This window comes from Bos indicus, chromosome 28 (assembly GCF_029378745.1).
Source record: "Bos indicus isolate NIAB-ARS_2022 breed Sahiwal x Tharparkar chromosome 28, NIAB-ARS_B.indTharparkar_mat_pri_1.0, whole genome shotgun sequence".
NCBI lineage: Eukaryota > Metazoa > Chordata > Mammalia > Artiodactyla > Bovidae > Bos > Bos indicus.
In genome coordinates, this window is record NC_091787.1 from 33,911,807 (window position 1) to 33,934,858 (window position 23,052).

General features: G+C 50.2%; 1 protein-coding gene and 1 long non-coding RNA gene across 6 annotated transcripts in view; both read left to right on the plus strand.

The window, feature by feature from the left end:
• Positions 1-23,052, plus strand: part of RPS24 (ribosomal protein S24) — a 257,955-nt gene that overhangs the window by 109,301 nt on the left and 125,602 nt on the right. The gene's annotated exons all lie outside the window — the stretch shown is intronic.
• The window catches only part of LOC139180440 (uncharacterized), a 142,085-nt gene that overhangs the window by 24,532 nt on the left and 94,501 nt on the right, over positions 1-23,052 (plus strand). Inside the window, exons 3-4 of one of the 5 annotated variants that reach the window (XR_011564706.1) lie at positions 11,082-11,188; positions 12,230-17,470. The exons of the other annotated variants lie outside the window; for them this stretch is intronic. This is a non-coding gene — a long non-coding RNA (uncharacterized lncRNA). Of the gene's footprint in view, positions 1-11,081; positions 11,189-12,229; positions 17,471-23,052 lie in introns of those variants that run through there. 5 annotated transcript variants of the gene reach the window in all.

Sequence of the window (23,052 nt, forward strand, 5' to 3'; positions counted from 1 at the left end):
GAGAGGCAAGCACAGTGTTATGGGTTGATGCCTTGTGTGCTGCGCGGGGCTGCCCTGGACATTTGAGTCTGGGAGAAGTCAGAGCGCACATCTGTTGTTCTGCCTGCTGCACCGACCGTCTTCTGGCAACGCTCCCTCCACTTTCCTTCAGGGCTGTTTCACTCTTCTGTTGCCGGGCAAAGTGGTTTAACTGAGTCGGTTTAACTGAGTCATTCTCATCTGTTGACTCAGGAGTGACGCTACTGGATCATTGTCTGGAAGAGGACAAGGAGGATCGGTTCTGATCCAGTAGTGTCACATGGATAGGTTCTAGAATGATCCGTTTGTGACCCTATGAACTTTAGCCCACCAGGCTCCTCTGTCCATAGAATTCTCCGGGCAAGAATATTGGGGTGGGTAGCTATTTCCTTCTCCAGGAAATCTTCCTGACCCAGGGATCAAACCCAGATCTCCTGCATTGCAGGCAGATTGTTTACCGTCTAAGCCACCAGGGAAGCAGAAAGATCCTACTTGAGTCAACAAAGTCTGACTTGAAATTTTTGCTGGAACTCTTTAAGAGAGGCTTTTGAGCAGGGGAAATTAACCCTGGAGGTGTGGGTGGCCACACAGCTGCCATCTGGAGAGAGCCTGCTGCTAGTGACTCCCCGGTGCATAAAGCCACGGGGTCTCTGCCCGCGCAACACCATGACTCCTATTTTGTGCTTAAGCCAGTTCAAGAAGCCTCTGGGGTGAAGACTGGCAGGTTACCCTCTTCCACAAGATGCTGGCACCCCTAGGTCTTTCCTTTCTGTTTTCAAATCTGTCATGGAAGGCCTCCCCTCTCTGGTCAGGGCGTGGCTTTCCCAGTTGTCCAGAGGAGAGTTAGTCGTCTTCCCTGCATGCTTGTCACACATGGCTATATCAGATGGTCCTGAGTACAGTCCTGGCTCATAGTAGCAGCTTATTAAATCATGCTAGTCTGACTGTACACATCTACGAGCCTTTTCCATTCCTCATCCCTAAAGGCAGAATCATCCTGGGGTTCAGTCTAGAGTGTGGGTCTTGGAATTGAACAGACCTGGATTCTTGTTTTCTGATTCTGCTACTTGCAAGCAATGACTGAGGCAAGTTATTCAACCTCTCCAGGTCTCGATTTATTTGGAAAATGGGTGTAATTATACTCCTCGCTTACTGGATGCTTTAAGGACTGAGTGAAAAGATTATGGAGAGCAAAGTTTAGCACAGAGCATAGCTTATCCTATGTAGTAGCTATATTATTATTTCTAGAGAACTCCCCAAACTGCCTTTAAAGCTACTGAAGCAATGCCCAGCAATTGTTATTCCTTTGGATTTCCCAGTGTACACGCCCATTTACTTTTCTATCGTTTCCCCTTGGTGTCTACTGAGGGCTCATTTTTTTCTGTTTTGGACTCCATAGTTACCCAGATGTAGAAGCTGACAGCCTGGGAGCTCCTCAGGGCCAGAAACCACACCAAACAACCAGGAAAGACCAGAGCAGAAGACAGAGTGTTCTAATGGAGGAACAAGAAGCCCTGTGCCCAGAGGGAGGGGACAGGCTATGGAGAGCTCTTGTGCCCATGACCTTTGACCCTGGGATGCTTTGTTTGAAGCACAAAACCACCCTTGTTCTGTCTTGGAGACTGCGAGAGCATTCCTTCAATGCAGTCAGTCTTCTTGAGTTCTTGCTTTGTTCGGAGCTGTGGCACCAACTCCACCTCAGTCTCTTTCCTATTTGTTTTCTTGTCAAATGGTTCAAGGACAAGGAGGACGTGGGCAGTAGCATAGCAATGTAGAAACTGGCAAGCTGACTCTTCAATTCATATGGAAATGAAAAGGACTTAGAATAACCAAAGCAATTTTGAAAATGAAGGAAGCTGGAGGACTAACACTGCCTGATTTTAAGGCGTATTACTAAGCTGTAGTAATCAAGACAGTGAGCTATGGGCATCAAGACTGACAAATAGATCAATGGAATGGAATTGGAAGTGCAAAAGTAGCCCTACATATATGTGGACAAGTGATCTGTGACAAAAGTGCAGAGACAATTCACTCAGAGAAAGAAGAGTCTTTTTCTTTTTTTAAACAAGTGGTGCTGGTACAATTGGATGTGCTGAAAAATGGGATGTGCTCAGTCATATCTGACTCTTTGTGACCCTATGGACTGTAGCCAGCCAGGCTGCTCTGTCCATGGGGATTCTCCAGGCAAGAATACTGGAGTGGGTTGCCATGCCCTCCTCTAGGGGATTTCCCAACCCAGGGATCGAACCCAGGTCTCCCACATTGCAGACAAATTCTTTACTGTCTGAGCTACCAGGGAAGTCCAGGAATAATGGAGTGGGTAGCCTATCCCTTCTCTAGGGGATCTTCCCAACCCAGGAATCAAATCTCGGTCTCTTGCTTTGCAGGTGGATTCTTTACCAGCTGAGCTACCAGGAAAGCCTGGTGCAATTGGATATCCATTAAAAAATGAACTTTGACCCATAACTTGCACCATGTACAAAAATTAGCTCAAAATGGATGATAAATATAAAGCCTAAAACTATAGGCTTTCTAGAAGAAAACAGAAGTCTTTGTAACCTTTGTTTGGGCAGAGTTCTTAAATATGACACTGAAAGCACAATTCATGAAAGAAAAATAATAATAAATTGTACTTAATCAAAATTAAAAACTTCTGCTCTTTGAGTGATACTGTAAAGAGAATTAAAAAAGCAAGTCACAGACAGAGAAAATAAATGCAAATAATTTATCTTATGAAGGACTTGTGTCTATAACATACAATGAAATTTCAATAATAGTAAGACAAACCAATTAAAAATAGACAAAAGATTTAAGTAGATATTTCACTAAGATATGCAAATGGGTAATAAGCACATGAAAAGATGCTCGACATCATTAGTCATTAGGAAATGCAAATTAAAACCACAGTGAAGTATTATTACACACCTTTTAGAGTGGCTAAAATGAAAAAGACTGACCGGACCAAGTGTTGGGGATGTGAGAGACCTGAAATTCTCATATGCTGCTGGTTGGAAGTAAAATCCTACAACATTTTGGAAAACAGCTTGATGGTTTCTTACAAAGTTAAATGGACACTTACTATGTGATCCAGTCAGTCCAGAGCGAGCTATTTACCCAAGAGAAAAGAAAGCACGTATCCACACAAAGACTTGTACACAGTTGCTTATAGCAGTTTTGTTCATAATAGCCCCAGTCTGAAAACAACCCAATATCCTTTAGCAGATGAACAGGTGTATCATGAGGGGTGTACTCAGTAATAAAATCCTACTCAGTAATAAAAGAGAATGACCTATTTAAAAATATATATTTATTAATTTGACTGCTCTAAGTCTTAGCTGTGGTATGTGGGATCTAGATCCCTGACCAGAGATCAAGCTCAGGCCCCCTGCCCTGGGAGTACAGAGTCTTAGCCACTGGACTGCAGAAGTCCCAGGAACAGACTATTGATACATGCTGTGACATTGATGAATTTCAAAATAGTTAGGCTGAGTGGAAGAAGTCAGGAAAAAAGTGTAATATTTTATGATTTCATTTAAATAAAATTCTAAAAATGCAAGCGAATTGATAGAGAAAGCAGATTGGTAGTGCGGGGGGATGAGGACAGGGGCCGGTGGAGAGGGGCGGAAGGAAATTTCTGGAGTGGATGGATATGTTCATGATTTGAACTTCAGTGATCATTTCCATGGTGTCTACACATGTCAAAACTGATTAGAATTTAATTATGTGCAGTTTATTGTATGTCAATATATGGTCCACAGTGTCGCAAAGAGTCGGATACGACTGAAGCAACTTAGTGTGTGCGCACACACACACATCTTAATAATACTGTTTTAAAAAGAAAGGGAAGACTTCCCTGATGGTACAGTGGTTAAGAATCCACCTGCCAATGTAGGGGACACGGGTTCGATCTCTGGTATAGGAGGATTCCACAGGCATTGGAACAACTAAGCCTGTGGGCCACCATAGTCCTCGCACTAGAGCCAGCTAGGGTAGCTGCGGCTACCAAGTCTACATGCTGCTACTCCTGAGGCCCACACACCTAGAGCCTGGGCTCTGCAACAAGAGAGGTCACTGCAATGAGAAGCCCACAAACGGCAACAGAGAGTAGCCCCTGCTCTCCGCAACTAGAGAAAGTGTGCACGCAGCAACAAAGACCCAGAGCAATCAAAAGAGAAAGGGAGAATAGAACTCTGCCAGCATTCCCTAGACCAGGTAAGGCAGCCTGAGAAAGCTGCTGTCCTGTCCAGGCAACGGGGGAGAGATAGACAGGGATCCTAGTTCCAGTGTCTCCCTAGTTTGCATTTGCCTACTTTTCCTTCGCCGTCCCCTAGGTCGGGTCATGCCTTCCCAATCCACTTCACCTATTTAGGACCTATTTGTCCTTCTACATCTAGAGGAGAAATTGTCTCCTCCATGAAGCCTTCCAAGACCACAGCAAACTTGGGGTTTTTTTCATCTTGATACTCACACAGCATCTGTTTTATATGTTACCACTCAGATCATTGATTGTGTTTCTTGTGATGAGAAAACAAAGAAGAAGAATTCAGTCCAGCTCCAGTACCTGCTCTCTCAGGCTCTGTTCATACTTCGCAAGGCCTCTGCCACTCTTGTCCTGGCCGTTTCTCCACCTCCCCTCGGATAAGAAGTGGCAGCTGTGTGCATACCAGTATCTCTTTGTGCTGTGCTGTGCTTAGTTGCTTGGTTGTGTCTGACTCTTTGTGACCCCATGGACTGTAGCCCTTCAGGCTCCTCTGTCCATGGGATTCTCCAGGCAAGAATACTGGAGTGGGTTGCCATGCCGTCCTTCAGGGGATCTTCCCAACCCAGGGATCGAACCCAGGTCTCCCATATTGCAGGTGGATTCTTTACTATCTGAGTCACCAGGGAAGCTGCCCTCCCCCACCTCTTTAGTCAACAGCAACTCCAGCTACTCGAGGGCAACACCCATGAAAGCCTCCTCCTCTCCCCCATGCACAGTCAATCACAACAGACTCTTGGCTCTCTCCAAATCTTGAATGAAGCTTCTCCTTAGTAGCCAGGACCCTAGTCCCAGGCATACAACTGCTTGCCTGGATCACTGGAACAGCCTTGTCCCTGGGTTTCCCATGTCAACCCTTCCCACCATCCCCAACAGGTCTAATTTAAAAAAAAATTTTTAATTAAAAAAATTTTCTTTGGCCACAGAGCATGTTCCCTGACCAGGGATAGAACCCGCACCCCTTGCATTGAAATCACGGTCTTAACTGCTGGATTGCCAGGGAAGTCCTCCCCAGTGGTCCTATTCTCAATCCAGTGCCCAGTCAGTCCGTCTGAAACCTACATCAGCATGTGTCACTTTTCTGCATAAAACTTTTATCTAAGTTCTGGTTGTGCTTGGATTAGAATCAAGCCCCTTGCATGGCTGATACAGCTGTAGCTGACCTGGCCTTGCTCTGTGCCATGTACTGGCTCCCTTCCCACACTCTGTGCTCCCTGGAGTGGCTTGCTTTCCATAACACGTGCACACCAGACTCTCTCCATCACAGGGCATCCCTCTCCCTGGCGCACCCTCCCTACTCCACCCTCCCCGACTACCTGTTGCAGGGAGTCCTTGCTTTTTCACTTCTCTCACAGAATCCAGTACTTTCTTAGAGTGTATTTCTAAGTGCACTATTATCTGTTTGCTTTACTAATGTGATGACTGTCCACTGCTTGGCTGGAGGTCTTATAGGGAGCAAGCCTGCATTTTCTGCTCTATATGGTGTCTCAAGTACTGGGCTCTCAAGAAATATTCGTCGAATGATTGAACGACTGAACCTCAAGGGGAACTTTGACGAGACTGCCTCTTTGCTGTATCCTTTGTCCAAGTGACCTTGGAGCATGAGGATACAATTTTCTATCTTACAACGTGCATTTCTGAAATCAGGGTGGCTCTTGTAGTTGTCACATAAAGTAGATGTTTTTCCTTCAGAAAACTGCTAATTTGGTGATTCAGTCTTACAATTGTTGTTCAGTCACTAAGTCATGTCTGATTCTTTGCGATCCCATGGTCTGTAGAATGCCTGGCTTCCCTGTCCTTCACTAGCTCCTGGAATTTGCTCAAATTCATGCCCATTGAGTTGGTCATGCTATACCTTATGTCTGAGAAGTGAAGTAATAGAAAACCTTTGTGTTGTCCAATAGATGACATGTCTAACAACAGAGGAGGGCATCTGGAAGCTTTCCTGTTGTCTCTCAGCTGTGACATGGGCTTTGTGACCTCAACTGTGCTGTGTTCATCAAATATTTAGTTTTTATAGTTTTCATATAGATGTGCAGCTTCTCCATAGTCCAGAATGTAAGCTTCCCGAGGGCAGTCACGGTGTTTCATATTCACTGTTCAGGGACTCAGATTGGGCACAGAAGGGAAGGGTAGGGGAGGAGAGAAAGGGGAGGGGAGACCACTAGAAAGAGTCTAGCAGCTCAGCTGTGAGGCCTCTTGAGCCACCCTGGCCTCAAAGGTAAGTCTTGTCTTGAGACCTCAGGAGTTCTAGGCTGGATCTCTGAGCTCTCACCTCCAGAAGATCCTTGCTAGCAGGGCCCTCTCTGGCATGCTGTGCAATTCTAATAACAAGGGTTTGCCTTGTCTATCAGACAAATGCTGCTGTTTTATGAACTGGGTCTCTCCCTTGCGCTCTGAATCCAGGGCCTTACACAGCTAACCTGAGCTGAGGCTTCAGCTCGCTCTGTGTGTCTCCTAGGATTTGGAGCTCAGCCTGGGCCACCAGCTTTCAGACCTCCATGCTTTTGAGGAATGGTCCTGTCTTGTGGTTGGGAACTTTGGCTGGGCTCAGGCTAACTTAAGCTTCATCTCGGCTCTGCTTTGAGCTAGATGTGTGACTCTGAGTGAGTTGGGTTTTTTCTCAGAGCTTCAATTTCCTCATCTGTAGAACAGGGGTGATAATAATACCCAACTTACAGGATAGTTATAAGCAAAGGTTACAGTAAAAATACTATCAACTTGTAGTGCATGAATGGCTATCAGCTAGTGCTAGAAAAGGCTCAGGCACTAACCTTGAGTGGCCTTGCGGGAGGGGCTGGTGGCTAGGATGGAAGGAACACAGCAGGGCCCTGGGGCAGAAGTTATTATTATTATTATGTTTTTGGTTTGTTTGCTTTTAACTGAAGGAAAATTGCTTTACAATGTGGTGTTGGTTTCTGCCACGCATCAGCATGGATCAGCCCCAGGTATGCATATGTCCCCTCCCTCTTGAACCTCCTTCCCACCTTCCACCCTCATCCCACCCCTCTAGGTTGTCACAGAGCACTGGTTTGAGCTCCCTGAGTCATACAGCAAATTCCCACTGGCGATCTATGGGACAGCCGTTGTTTCCCAGCCCAAATGAACGTGGTTTGATGCCGTAACAGCCCTCATGCCCTACAGGTGTGTGCTGCCCAGGCTGCACATGACAAACGTCAGATGTCCAGCATGATGCCAGGTAGAGAGGACCCGCTTGATTTAGGGTAGCAAATACCACTAGTGTGCTGATAAATGCTAGTGCACACAGGCTTTGCAGGAAAAAAAAAAAAGGAGACCCAATTTTCATTAATAATATTTGCCAAATTCCATCATCTAAAGACTACCAACATGGTTCATTTCAAGAGAAGCACAGTAGCCACTATGATTTAGAATTTCCACCATACAGATATAATCAATTTAAGTAAACTCAGCAATATAGAGAATAGTAAGATGCAGTAAAATAAGTAGGAAGGAATATGTTTTGAGTACCTTTTATCTTTGTTCTTAATTTAATTATAGTTTATATAATTTGATGTTTACTAATGGCCATGTTTAACAACTACTGGTAGACTTCCTGAAAATGTAACAATTGCCTTTTGACAACAGTATAAACCATGTCGGCATCCCTTTGAAAGATGGCTACTGTCGCCCACCCACCTGTCTGCCAGATCTCTGCCTAGTCCCCAGTCTGAGACTTCTGGTCACCCTCTTGCCCATTACCTGTAGCATCAGCCCCACCCGATGCTCACTGTTGGCCATCCTTACCTACTGCCAAGGCTGGTAGCAAGGCTAAGTATGTGCCCTGCCCTATGGGGCATCCCTGGTCCCTTCTTTCTCTCTGGCCACCCACCACTTCCTTGACCCCCAGCTTCCCTCCTGGGCCGGACCCTGATGGGACAGCGCTAATGGGTGGATGAGAAGACAGTGTGTTCTGGGGTGTGAAAGCAGAGGAATGCTGCTTTTCTTCTCAGGGTGAGAGAGAACCACCTACCAAATAGGGTTTGGCTCACGATTGCCCGGTTGCCTGCTCCCTTCAACACTTGACTGCAGTCCTTGGTGCTTGGCAAATGAATCTCCCAAATGCATAGAAACCTCTCCTGCCAAATGCAACCCTCCAACTGGTGGCAGATCCTCACCACCGGTCCGCACAGGGGCAAACCAAGCAAACCAGGAGCGCGAGCCGCGGCATCAGCATGGGGAGTTTACAGCGCTTTGAACCCCTGCGGGTCCGCACTGCACAACGTTATCAAATGGAGTAAAGGAGGAATGGATGCTGCTGAGAGAAGATGCCCTGCTTTGTTCCGGATTTTGTCAACAGGCAGATCTGTCATCAAGCCTTTATCTCGGGGAAAGCTGCTGGGAAGAGTTGTTTGAGAGGCTAGTTCAGAGAGAGGGAACACTGCCAGCAGACAGGCCTGTCTCTTGTTTTATGTCTCTGGGATGAAGAGGAAGAGGGGAGAAGAGGAAAGCTAGACCTGGAAGGCAGTGGAAAAGACCCAGGCTTTGGAGGCAAACTGTTCATGTTTGGGCTCCATCAGTTTCTCATTGTGTGACCTTGGCCAAGTAGGTCCATTTCTGAGCCTTGAATTCTTCATCTATGAAAATAGGAATAGTGGTATTGTAGCAGGTGCTGCTGAAACTTGGTTTGTGTCTCTGGGCACTACCATCCCTGTGCACTCTGGCCTGGCTGCGTCTGAGGCAAGCACTCGGGGGCATCTGGCTAAGGGGCTGATCTGAACACACACCTGGCATGGGCTGGATGCAGTGGGGAGTTAATGCACCTGTGATGGCTGGCAGCTGAGGATCAATCCCCCAGCTCCCTGGCCCCTCCGAGGGATGACTGTGGTGTTCTGCATAGAATGGACCCTCCCTTGCCTGCAGGAATGGTGTGCTCCTTGACCTGCCTTCTGTTGGCTTCTGTCCTTTGTTTCTCTTCCCCTCTCTCACAAGGGTGGTTCCTGGAATCGCATCCCAAATAAACTACTTGCGCTTGAATGCCTTTCTCAGGGACTCCTGAGGGGAATCCAGCCTAAGGCAGATGTCTCTATCACAGGATCATTTTGAGGACTGACAGAGCAGTCACTAAATATGCAGAGTTAAGTGCACAGGGAGGGTACCTGGTAGGGGCTGAGCTGGGTGGACGCTGCTCTCCTATGTCTCTCTTCATCTTCCTGTCTCTTTCCCGGGAAACATCTGCCTCAGTGAGGACCTCTTCTCTCAGGGCCTCTCGCTGTGTGCCTAGCAGCTGTTTGAGTCACCAGCAGGCAAGGGAGTGGGCGAGTGGCTGTCTGCAAGGCTGTCTTCTCAATGCTGGGGATCCCGAGCTTCAGAGAGTGTGAAACTCCCCTCCTGTGGGGTACAAGTGGAGCCTCTGGGAGTTCTTTTGGGGGCTAAACAGACTCGAGGATTAATTAGCTAATGCCTGTGGAGTGTCTTGGAAATGTCAAGTGCTGAGTGTGAAGTGGTATCACTTGAGACAGTTTCCCCTAAGCCCCCGTGAATGATGCCGATTACTGTGTGTGGAGGAGCTGTTGCTGAGTCTCTAGCTGGGGCTCTTAACCAGGCAAATATTGACAGTTCCCATAGGTGCTCAAGGTTTGGTTTTGCAGGCCCCCAGAAACTGGAGCTCACATGGGCAGTGTTGGTGGGAAGATGGCTCCTCCATGACACCCCCTTGGGGATTCCTCTGCCCAGTACCCTCCAGTTCCATACCACTCTAGGACCCTCTAACTGATGCAGCCAAGCCCTGAGGTTGCTCACTGGTCTTTGACTAATCATTCAGAGCATGGGTCTGCAACTGTCGTCTTCTCCCTTCAAACCTGTTCTTCCTCCTCCTTCTGAGGGTGCCACCATCATCCTCCCCCACATTGCAGGCATCTTTGTTATCATCAGTGCCCAACCATTACCAAGATGTTTGGATTGTTTCTCTGTATCATTATGACATCTGTCTCCTCTTCTCCATCCCATCTTCACTGCCCTGGCTCAGGCTGTCATCCTGCTCCCTTAACCTGTTGTTTCCATCTCCTGGCCATGCTCCTAGCTGCCAGTCTGCTCTCATATATCATGTGGAGACTCATTCTGAAACTCAATGCTGATGGAATCTCTCCTTCAACGAACATTCACTGGCTCCCTATTGCTTACGGAATAAAATGCAAACCCTTCTGTTGGCTTACAGTCAACAGTTATTGGGCCCTAACTGATCTCTCTCTCTCTTTTTTTTCTTTGAACTCTTTCCTTCCATGTTCCTACCACTCCAGTCAGCGTGAACGACCCTGGAGTTGGAGACTGCTCACCCAGTGGACTGTCCAAAGCCTTCCACTTTCTACATACACCCCCATCTTTTTTTCCCACTGGGGCCTTTATTCGTGGGGAGGGGCACCCTTCTCGTACCTCCACATGTCTATTTGTGCTAAGTCACTTCAGTCGTGTCCGACTCTTTGTGACCCCATGGACTGTAGCCCACCAGGCTCATCTGTCCACGGGATTCTCCAGGCCAGAATACTGGAGTGGGTTGCCATACCCTTCTCCAACATGTCTATTTAGAGAACATCAATATCACCCCCTTCTCCTCTCACCTCCTTTTGCTACAGAGGCTTTTTGATTTCATGTTTCAGCGGTGAGTAAGAAGTCAGCCTTGTGCCTCATATTAATGCTGTGTCTGGTAAAGATGTTTTTGACAGCAAGTGTGGTGCTGTAATATAATGACCCCTCCATCAGCAGAGAAGACGGCTGCATTTAGCCCCAGATTGCCTGCTCCCCGGCTGTTTTCCAACTGAACGTGTGTATGCATCTGTCTTTTCTCCAGGCCCTCAAGGAACTCCTTGTACCTAATATTTTTCCTCACTGCCGGCAAGTATTAGTTGTTCAATACTTGTTGAAATAAGATGAACTTGTGGCTTCAGAGACCACCAGGTATGTTATTAAGATGTGGCATCTCTTTCTCAGGATGTATGTTTACACGCTGGGTTGATGGCACATCACAGCCAGTTTGGGATTCCCTGGGCAGAGGTCTGCTTGAAACTCTTCTGTAGTCCCTCCCAGATCCTGAGGTCCTCATGTGACTTTGCTTGGAGGTGTCCCCTGCTGGGCAGTGGCGCTTGTATCAGGAAGGTGGGATTCAGAGACTAAGACCCCGGAGTGCAGGAAGCCAGTGTCTGGATGAGCAGGTAGGAACTCAGGTGGTAGAATCAGAGGTGTGGGTGCCAGGAATCTAGGTGCATCGTCTGGTCCTACTGGGATGAGTGGTGAAATATAGCAGGCTCCTTAGGAAGGAGCTGGGCTGGGGTCAGCCTGGGTGTTAGATGGCAGGAGATCTGAAGGTACCGGGTTCAGTTTGATTTCTCTTCTCCACTGGTCTCTTTTTTTCTTAAAACATAAAGGGTGTCTTTGCCCAGTGTGATTCGTCCACTCCCAGGTATGGCACATTCCACAACTCCAGGGCTCTGTGTGATGCCGCCACTGCCACCCAGTTGCCAGGCCAGGCCCTGACTTTACAGTCTGAAAGCCTATCAGGCAGATAAGTCCCTAATAGGGACTTTGTTTGACCTGCTAGGGTCAGCAGGAAATTGAGCTAACATTTTAAAATTATGACATTTTGCCTAAAATGTCTATTTCTGGTTTCTTTTTAAAAAAACTGGAAGACCTTGTAAGACTGGGCTTTTTTTCCCTATAAGGCAGCTCCAAGCTGGAGTCAAGCAGTGGCTGCTTCTGCGGACAGGGCAGGTGGGCACCTGTGTGACATGGGGGTCTCCTAGCTTACTTCATTCATTGACTGTCCTGACCGGTGGCCTGGCCTTAAGGTCACAGTCCAGGAAAATATCATTGATACAGCAGAGAATCCTTTGTTATCAATAATTGATGCCAGAACAAAGCCATTGAGATATGTGAATCTGAATCATAGTCAGAGTTGGAAAAGCTGTTCTGAAACTATGTTCCCATTTCTTTTATTTGCAGGCACAGACTTGAAACTCAGAGCTCGGAAGGGACTTGCCACGGCCACTTGGTCAGTTGATGGCAAAACTGAGACCAAATCCCAGGTCTCCTTACCCATCTCTAGGAGTCTTTCCCAGTCAGAGAGCACACTTGTCTCCTGGTTCCTTTGTGCCCCTCATTTCATGGCCATCAGCTCCATCTCAGACCTGTGCAGAAACCGAGGGAAGCACGTGATGGGGAGGGCCAGGGAATAAAGGGTAGGGAGGCCCCAGGCTGCTGGGGATAAAGGCTGAATGCAGGGGTGTTCAAAAGCCACTGGGCACTGAGTGAGTTAAGCTGTGCCTGTCTCCGTTGCCCGGGTACTCTTTATGCATCACATAATGCCATTGTTCAGCCAGAGCTAAGGGCCAGAGTGAGCACTGTCTTTGCAGGTAGACATCTAGTGCCGGCTCGGCAGAAAGAGAGGCAACAGGAGAGGCTGGGATATTTCAGCTTGAAAACAGCAGCTGTATAATAAAGCCAGGCTGGTTCGTCTCCGGGCCCCGCTGTCCCTTCTCCCCGCCTCAAAGTAGCAGCATGAATCAGTTCACTGCGGCAATGGTCCAGGCGATGTGACTTGCATCCCCATAAGCTACCTGATTGCAGTCCCTGGATGCACGAGACACCGGATGTGCCTGGAATACCAAACTGCCTGCCTCGGCGCCGCAGCTGCCAGAAGATCTCTGGCCCCGCCTGGCCTCATGGACAGAGCCGGGCATCCTTCAAGGCCACCACTGGCCTTTTATCTTGCCTGGGGCTCCAGGACGGTCACTGCGATTCTGGGGCTGCTTTTGATCGGGGGGTGCCACCAGCCTGTCTCAAAGATGCTCTGACAAGCCCCTCCAGCCCTGGGCAGACAAAGGCTTGAAAGGAGAGGAATTGCACATGGTCCAGACGCTGCTGTTTCTAATACGTTATTCTGACACACAATTAACTGCAAATTTGCTCTAAGCAAAGAGCTCGAGCCCTCGTGGGGTCTGCATGGCACAGTTCAGGCAGAATTTGATCTGGTGCAATCCTCGCCTTTCACTATGGTCCAGGGGTTGCCTGGTACCCACGATGATGCCACCCGTCTCACGACTGGCGGGTGTAGGCACTCAATCAGAAAGCATGTACCAGCTTCCCCGGGCCCCCACTTGGGGCAGGGAAACCATGGCCCAGGGGAGGCGGGGGAGAGCCTGCATGAACTCTTCTAGCAAAGCAGCTGAACAACAACCCTTCCTAAAATGGTGGCGCTTATCCTCCGCTGACAAAAGGCTGGTTTGAGTTCTCCCCGGAGGTGGGATGAAGCCAACACATTTCCTTTTATCTCCCTGTCGCTTTGAGGGGGGAGACAACTGGTACCCAGCGTGGTGGGGAGCCCTGGAGAAGGCGCTCTCGAATGAAAGGCATAATCTCCAGCTCCCCAAACCAAGAGGCTTTTATCCCCCACCCCCCAGCTCCCCCCGCATCCTGGAGGCATCTGAATGGAAGCAGGAGCTCGAAGGAGAGGCTCTTGCCGCTGCACAATGCCACACAATATTGCTTCTCCCCGGGAGCCTGGAGAAGGCCACGGGCAGACGGCGTCTTACTTTGAAACCAATCCTCCAATCAGCTATTTAAATAAGAAATATAATCTCATTGAACACCGAGAGCTGTCGGCCTGAGACGCTTCCATTTACAAGGCACTTGAAGAAAGTCCCCAAGCCCCTAGTTTATCAGGACAGCCAGCTTAGGGCTATTTACTGGGGGAAAGAGAGGTGGCAGAAGAGGAAAAAAAGAGAATTGAAGTTGGCTATTAGAAATCAGCTACTCAAGGGGTGAACACACCCCCCCAGCGCCAGGGGCCTCCATGGAGCAGGCGGGAGAGTCTGTGGTTCTCAGAAAATCACCTTAGGACCAGCGTGGTGCTTGGTTGGTTGTCGCGGTTGGGGGAGAAGTGGGTCTGTGGTGGTGACCGCTGTGTCCCAGGGGTCTTGCTGGCATCCAGAAGCCTTGCCTGTCACTCTTTTGGAAACATCTCTGAGCGCCTGCTCAGTTCATCGCTCCAGTCAGAGGTGGAGTGGTCGTTAAGACCCAGTGAGAAAAATTTCCCTCATAAAAACAGGCCCAGCAAGGAGGGTGGGCATGGTTTGACTGAGTCCCATGCTTGAGCTCACAGATCTGCCTCCTGGACCAGCTGTGTTTCTAAGCTTCCCACTGTGGTTCCTTGTGGGTCCTCAGGAGAGGCTGGGGAGCCTGGTACTGTGTTTAACAGGGTGGGCCTGGACCTGATGGCTTTAGTGAGAATCCTGGTTCTGCCATTTACTAACTTTCTAATCCACATGCAGTTTACTCCCTCAGAGCCTCAGTTTTCCTCCTCTGCCCATCAACTCATCCGAGTGGGTTGTTAGGGCCTGGCAGGGAGTCTGTGCCCTATACAGGACAGCTATTAGTATATTGTAATGGAGTGCCCCGTCTTGACGCACGGCTTGTCAGACATGACCCCCTGCTATGGTTCTGGGGTGTCACTTCTGGTCAACAGCTCTGGCCTACCTTGCCTCACTCTCTTCTGCCCAATCCTGCCCTACTTCACCTGTCCTGGGAGGGGCCAGGGAGAGGAGCGTCAGCTTGAGCTAGAAGGCTGCCTGGAGGAGGTGTGGACTGAAGGGTGGGAAGGACCTGGGGATCAGAGGAGCAAGGGGTGTAGAGAAAAGATTTGAGGGTAAGAATGAGCAAGCGGGAGGGTCAGGCAGCCAGCCTGTAGGGAGGGGAAGGGAGAGGAAGGGATGATGGAAGTCAGCGCCTCCTTTCTTTATTCCTTTTCACCATCTGGGCACCACTGCTCATGAGAGGCTGAGTTCGCCTTAGAGGGAACCAGAATTGAGAAGGCCTTCTGGGTGAGCCACTCTGAGCCCCAGTGCATGAGTTCCTGTTGGTCATGGGCAAGTGTGGCCCTGATTGTGTGCAAAGAGGAGCCTTAAAGCCCTGGAGGGGCCCTGGTGGGCCAACACCCCAGTTTAGAGTGAAGAAACCTAGACCCAGAGAGGGCAGGGAACTTCTCAGGGTCACGCAGCAAGTCAGCTGCAGGGCAGGGCATGGCCTGGAGCTCCTCACACCTGTTCTTTCCTTTGTTATTAAACCTAGCTCTGATTGAGCGCCTACTGTGTGCCAGGTGCTGTTCTAGTTCTTCATATATATTTCCCCGTTTAAGGCTACTGTAGCCCTGCAAAGTAGGGGTTATTATTATTATCATCCTTATTTTAGAGATGAAGAAGCCAAGGAAGAGGGGAACCCAAGCTTCTAGCGTCTGAGCTCCTTTCTTGCCTTTGAGGGCGCCTCGCCCAGCTCCCCTCTCCTTTCCGGAAGGAACGTGTCCTTGTCGAGGTCTCAGCTTCATTTGGTATTCCCTCCCTCCTCAGCAAAGCACCTAAGTGCCTTCCGTGCTCCCAGAACGTCAGGGAACATCAGCAAGGCAGGCGAGGAGGCCCCCAGACCCGCGCCCCGCGCTGCGGGAAGGGCTGGCTCACTCCGCTGACTTCCATTAAACATTTGACGCATCGCAGAGCTGCCGAAAGCCATCCATCACGGCCGCCTGCCTCCTTCTGCCTTTCTGACCTGCTCCCAGAGTGGGGCCTCTGCCTTCATGGCCAACGTATAAGTGGAGTGGGAGAGAGGGGACATGGCCATGGCCAGGTGCCTGTGACCACCTCTTCCCTTGTACAGGGCCCAAGGAGGAGCTTCAGGGTTGACTGAGCCCTGATATTAACAAGAATACTGTCTACTGAATGCTCAGTGCACCGAGCAGACCGGAGCGCCTTCTGGAGTTCATCTCCCCCAAACCCCACCCCTCTCACCACCGAAAGGCACACTTATCATTGCCCTTCGTTAGATGCGGAGACTGACATTGGAAGGTTTGGTTACTGTGGGGGTGCTGGAGCCACACTGGGCCCTGGCATGTGAATCCCGTCCCTCCCCTCACCCCTTCTCTACTTGGGGATGGCTGGGAGGACAGGCGCTCAGCAGGGAGGTAGGGGATGAGCCTGAAGGTCAGGGTGTCCTGGGTGGGCACTCCAACTGGGCGGGCACTTTACTCAGTGCCCAGTGGAGGATCCCAGCCTTGGATGAGCCACAGGACAGCCTCTGTGCATGGTGGGGTCCTGTCCCTCCCTCCACCCAGTTACTCCAGCCAGAACTGGGCCCCTCCTGGCCCCTCGCTCACTCTTGGTCCCCAGTTCAGTCAGTCTGCAGTCTCTCAGTTCCTCTTCCTGAGTGTTCTTTAATCCTTAAGCCAGACCCCTTTCACATATCACGGCTGCTCGTGGGGACTGCTCCAGCCCCTGCTGGTCCCTGGCCTCACCTTCAGGTTCTGTTTCTTCTCCCCACTGGAGCCAGACAGGTCCAGATGTGTTCTGGAGCCCACATCTGCTCCTCACCCCTCTGCTTAAAAACCTGAACTCACCTTGGGGTAGAGCCCACGTGTCTTACTTGGCTAGACTTGGGGGCTGCTCAGCTCTCCATGCCCCTCTCCCCCTTGCCTCTGTCCACACCCCAGGCTCATGCTGAGGTCTCCGCTCCTGCTTTGCTCTCGGCGGGGGTACCATCTCACGCCTCACTTCCTGGCTGATTCCTGCCTACTACTCAAATCTCAGCTTAGATGGTATTTCTTCCAGGGAGCCTTCCCTGGTTTGCCAGCCTGGGCTCAAGGGGCCCTTTCATGTTCTTCCCTCCATAGTGGCACAGTCTGAACTGTCCCAATTGCTTCCCTGCTTGGTTGCCACCCTCTAGTGACTGTCAGATGCGGGGAGGTTGTGAGTGCCCCCTACCAGTGTTCCCTTGGAGTTTAGCACAGGGCCTGCTCTGTAGTAGGCACCACGTGAATGAATGACTCATGTGATGAATGAATAAATGAAGACTGATAAGGCCACGGTGGGGCCCTGACGGTGTGGCACAGGAGGCAGGGGCAGTGCCAGCAGGAGGAGGCAATGTGGAGCTTTGGAGTTTAAACCAGACCCCAAGGGGGTGAGAGATTGGGCTTGACATGTATACACTACTATGTATAGAATAGATCGCTAATGAGAACCTACTGCGTAGCTCGGGGAACTCTACTCTGTGCTGTGTGGTGACCTACGAGGGAAGGAAATCCGAAAAAGAGGGGATGTATGTGTACATACGCTGACTCACTTTGCTGTACAGTAGTGACTAACACAACGTTGTAAAGCGACTGTACTTCAATGAAAGTTAATAAAACAAAATGAAAAATCACCAGACCCCCCTGTTTACAAGCTGGGTGTGCTTGGGTTTAGCCTCTCCCAGCTGCAGTTTGTTCATATGCAACACGGAAATAATAACAATAACTCCTTTGCTGGGGCCTGGTGGAGAGAGGCCCTGGACACAGTGGTTGTACAGTGCCTAGCCCTGGGCTTGGCAGAGGATGAAACAGGGCTCTTTCTGGGACGGAGCAGGGAACCCCTTCTCCCTTCATCCCGGGGATGCCCGGGCGTCCCCCTTGGCCATGAGACCAGGGCCAGGCTGGAGGCTTCTCTGAAGGTGGGACTGACAGGCCTGGGCTCTGCAATCAGGCAGGTGTTGAAGCCTGGACCGACCAGGAGCATAAAGGAGAGGCCAGCACCAGGCCTGGCAGTTTCTCCACGCCGCCCGCAGGCTGCCTCCCATCCTTAGCTCATCACTCCTTCGCATCTAGCCAGAGTTAGAACTGGAAGACTGAGGTTTTACGATGTGAGGAAGCGGAGGGTCTCACTCAGAGAGGGTTTGGAACATTGGGGTGTGGAGGTGAGGGAGGTGGGACATAGAGAGGGGAGCAGATCACCATTTGCTGATTAACAGTTGTCACTCTTGCATGCAGACACTTTTAATTCTATTTTACATGATGGTTAAAAGCACTGGCTTAAAAAATGCATGTATTTATTGGCTGCATCATCGGGCCTTACTTGTCGCACGTGGGCTTCTCTCTAGTTGTGGCGCACACACTCTCTATAGCTGCCACACACAGGCTTAGTTGCCCTGCAGCCTGTGGGGTCCTAGTCCCCCAACCAGGGATCGAACCCGTGTACCTTCCACTGGAAGGCAGACTCTTAACCATTGGACCTCCAAGGAAGTCCCAAGAGCACTGGCTTTAATGTCAGAAAGGCATCTTTAATTCTGGGTCTGTGACTGTGTATACACTGTAAGGACTGGGAATAAGACAGTTTCCCCCGATCGTTGTGGTGAGCTCTGGCGACAGTGTGAGAGAATCACCCAGCGCTGCTATGTGTGAGCCCACGATGGAATCTTTGCAACAGCATGCTGGGAGACACAGTCTTCATCTCCAGACGAGGACATCAGGTCTAGGGAGATGAAGTGAGGAGCCCACTGTGACCAAAGGAATGAGTGATCTGGCCTGGGCCCCGTGTTAAGGAGTTTGGCCTCTGGAGCCACAGGGGGCTGCATATGGCGGGTAGTATTTTTCTCATCACCCTCACATTGCATTTCTTAATTTAAAGTGGGAAATTCCATATTCGGTGCCTCATCAATCATTTTTGTGAGCTCAGCTCCGTGGAAAGCACAGAAAACATTTATATTTGCAGCTCAAACTGTTGAAAATGTAAAACAATTTAAATAATATTAACATTTTAACAGCCTCCACTCATGGTTCTGTGAAATTAACCATTATCTCTTGGAGTGTTTGTTAAAATTCAGCAGTGGCTAAGTAGTGAGGTTCCGGGTATTGCCTGGCTTTGGGGGTCTGGATGGGAAGGCAGCCCATGTGACTTCTCCAGGGGCCGTTCCTGCCCACGCCCTTGCCAAAGGGGCAGCCTCCTACAGCAGGAAGGTTCCATGAAGACCTCCCAAGTGGGCTAGGTGTTGGAGGCAGAGATGAATGTGACACAGACTTGCCCTCATGGGACTTCAGCGTGGGGCAGGTGACTGGAAAAATATACACCAGGGTAGAATATGTGCTACATATGAGAACGGGGTACTGCTGTCCTGGGAGCGCTGCAGAGGCAATCAGGAGCACTTCCTGGAGGAGGAGGCGTCTGTGCTGGTCTTTGTACCGGTTTGTCACTAGATAGGGGAACAGATGGGTCACCTCAGGCCCGGCCCTGCGGTCAGGGTCTGCAGTCTATCCTTGGCAGTGAGGAAGCAGGGTCTCCAGAGGCAGTGTGTCTTTTGGTCCTGTGCACCCACCTGGGAGGGGGTCAGAAGACGGTTGGGGTAGACACTTGCTGAGCAGTTGGGTGGCTTAGACGTGATAAGCCCAGAACCACAAAGACTCAGGGGTAAAATGATGTCATTTTCAAATAATGGGAAGGAGGGATGGACTTTTTTGATGACTTCAAGAGGAATAAGTGGGCTTTGTAGGTACATGGTATCATTTTTAACCTCTTATCTCCTTATCTGTTCTTGCTTTACCGCAGAGTCACGATAGAGTTGACAAGGATGAGATGGTGAGTTTCCCATCTTGAGGGGAGGGTCCAGCAGATGGGTGATGTGTCAGGCACTTGTAAACAGGGACTCCTGCAGGGGACATATGTCTAGCCCTCACGTTGGCTTTCCCCACATGGGGCTTCCCGGGTGGCGCTAGGGGTAAAAAACCCAGATGCCAATGCAGGAGACACAAGAGATGTGGGTTCGATCCCTGGGTCAGGAAGATCCCCTGGAGTAGGAAGTGGCAACCCATTCCAGTATTCTTTCCCGGGAAATTCCATGGACAGAGAAGCCTGGTGGGCTATAGTCCATGGGATCACAAAAGAGTTGGACACGACTGAACACATGTGCACACACACATATTGGCCAGGCCCTGGCCAGACGCTATCTCCTTGAAAGAAGAGGCAGACCTGGTGGTTACAGACTGAATTAAGTGTCCCCCCCCAGCCCTGCCCCCACCCCCCGCCATGTGACTATATCTGGAGATGGGGCCTTTAATATGCTAATTAAAGTTAAATGAGGTTATAAGCGTGGGGCCCTAATCAGACAGGTCTGATGGCCTTATAAGAAACGGAGGACAAACCCGAGATCTCTCTTCCCAAGAGCACACAAAGAAGAGGCCCCATGAGAAGGGAGGAGATGTCAGCTATAAGCTATGAGAGAGCTCTCGTCAGAAACCAACTCCAGTGGCACCTTGGGCTTCCAGCCTCCAGAACGATGAGAAGATAAGTTTCTGTTGTTTAAGCCACCCAGTCTGTGGTACTTTGTAATGCCAGCCTGAGTAAACTGATGAAGGGGGTTCACGGTTTGGTGGGAGAAATACTGAGGCTGCTGGTGATGACACAGCATGATACAGATACGCCCTGGGAGGGTGGCACCTGGCTCAGCCAGGTGGACATCAGGGCAGGCTCCCTGGAGGAGGCAGTAGTACTGGAGCCAAGTGCGGAAAGAAAGGGAGAAGCTGGTCATAGGAAAGGGGGAGAGGAAGCAGGGAGGTTGTGTCAGTGGAGAGAACAAAATGTGCAAAGACCCAGAAGTGTTGAAAAGATGACAGGTTTGGAAGCACTGAGAGGAGGTCTGTGCAACCTGGTGCAGGGTAGGGAGGGAACATGAGGGAGAGAGGAGGTGGGGGGACAGGCAGGGCCCACCAACCAGCGGAGGCCCTCTTGGATCTTCCAGGGATGGCCATGTCAGATCCAGTGCCTTCCAGAGTCCCTGGCTATGAGGACTCCACGATTAGCAACTCACTTGCTGTGTGACCTTAGGCAAGTCACTTAACCTCTCTGCACAGCAATTTTCTCATTTGTAAACCGGGGAGAAGGATCCCTGCCCTGCCTGCCTCCCGCCTGCTTTGCAGGCTCAATAAGGTAATGCCTGCGAAAGCACTCTGGCGAAAACCCCACAGTAGCACCACAGACATGGAAGGTGTTATTATTATGCACCCACGCTGACTCCCATCAGAGGAGCGCAGAGTCAATGGGAGTCTTGAGGGCTGTCAGGGAACTGGCTGCTCTCTGAAGCTTGTCACAGAGACCTGTCTTTTCATTGTACTCCTTTCATATCACTGTTGGCTCGATGAAAGAAGGGGAAAGAATCTTTGATATGTCTAAATATTCCGTTCCCACCAAGACGGGAGGAATTCCGAGGAAGAGCTATTATTAGAGGCTGAGCTGGAAGCGGGCGCCTTCAGCGGATTGGAGCTGTCAGTTTGCATCAACAGCCTCCTGTGCTGCAGAGGCGGCCAGGCGGCTGGGGCCCAGGCACAGAGCAGGCGCACCAGCCCGGCTGGTTGAATTCTGATGGCCCTTACCTGGGAGGCAGGGGGACCTGCTTCTGGTCCTGATTCTGCATGCACTTTGCTGGGTCACCCAGGGCCAGTTGCTCACCCTCTCTGAGCCAAACAATGACAGTATATAGAGTTCTTACTAAGGGAGAGGGCTTTTATGTGCAGGGAAAATAAGATGCGGTAAGTACAGAGGTGTGGGCAGACTGACAGGTGTCCAAGCACAGGCTGCCAATACCCTCATACGTGGAAGGCAGAAAATTTCCTCTCTGGGAAGGATACATTAGGATCTTGCATCAGAGCCACCTGAGGGTTTGAAAAATCAGATTCCCCGGCACCACTCCAGGCCCACAGAATCAGAATCTCTCTGTAAGTTCCCAGGCGGTGTGAATGCAAGAAGCCTGACCCAGCATTCTGTGCTCCATACTCCTGCAAACCCTTAGACTGGGTCAGTGGTTGGGCTCTGGGATGCTGTGATTCCCTGAGAACAGTGGCACAGTATGACCCAGTGAATCCATCCTTTTCTCCATTGGCCTCTAGCCACACTTAGCCCTCCAGGAGCCTGTGGGTCCGAAGAACTGGACGGATGGTGGCCTAATGCTGGCTCCTGGCTAGGGACATTGCCTTCCATACTGGTCTCACTGAGATTGTCATGTGCTGACAAGCTGTGGAGAGACCAAATGGGGAGGACTTCCGGCAACTGAAAAGAATGGACTCACTTTTAGTGACTAGTCACTTACAGAAGACCTCAGAGGGTCAGGCCCAGAAAGGGCTGTCACCTAAATCTAGTCCCTGTTTCAAAGGTGAAGACGTGGACTCAGCAGCGCAAGCCAGTTACTTCAACTCGGAACCCTGAGCTATCAGGTCTGGCTCATCTAGGACCAGGTTTAAGTGAGAGAAGGCAGAGAGAGCCCCGTGGCTGTCCACAGCCTGAGGACGGTCAGTGAGAGAAGGCAGAGAGAGCCCCGTGGCTGTCCACAGCCTGAGAACGGTCAGTGTTCCGATGTAGGCTGACATACTGGGGGCGTTTTAGAGCCTGTGCCTGTCCTGGCTCTAAGCGGTACATTTGAGCAGCCCGCTGTGGAGACACTTGACTTGGAGACTACCTGGGTCCCTCTCAGTAGGTCCTCTGGAATTTCCTGGGAGTGGCTGCAAAATGCCATGAGCCTCTCTACTTCCTCTCCAGAGAACATAGCGGAACGGGGCTGAGGGTTACATTTGTAGAAGAGGTGAATCACTACAGATGTTGCATTTATTATGACTCGCGACATGCCTCCCACCTGAGTGGGACCCTGAGTGACGCATCATCAGGGCTGGTAGCCCTAGATGCTGCCACGTGTCATGTTTGGGTCAGCCTCTCACTGGCATTGTGGGGGAAGCTGGATGAAGCTCAGTGTGGACCCCAGTCCAACTATCTAAGGGGAGGTAGACCCAGCCTGCGAGGCAAAGCTTCCACTTAGGAGACTTCACTGCCTTTGCTTTCACAGCACCTTCATGCCCTGAAAACACCTGATGCCTTTGCTGGAAGGAGATTTCTCAGGTTGAGGCTGTGTATGGTTTTTAGTCCCAGATGTATATATTTTTACTCTCCTCGAATTAGGCAGTAGTGCTGGGCTTTCTGCCCTTAGGGGTAGCA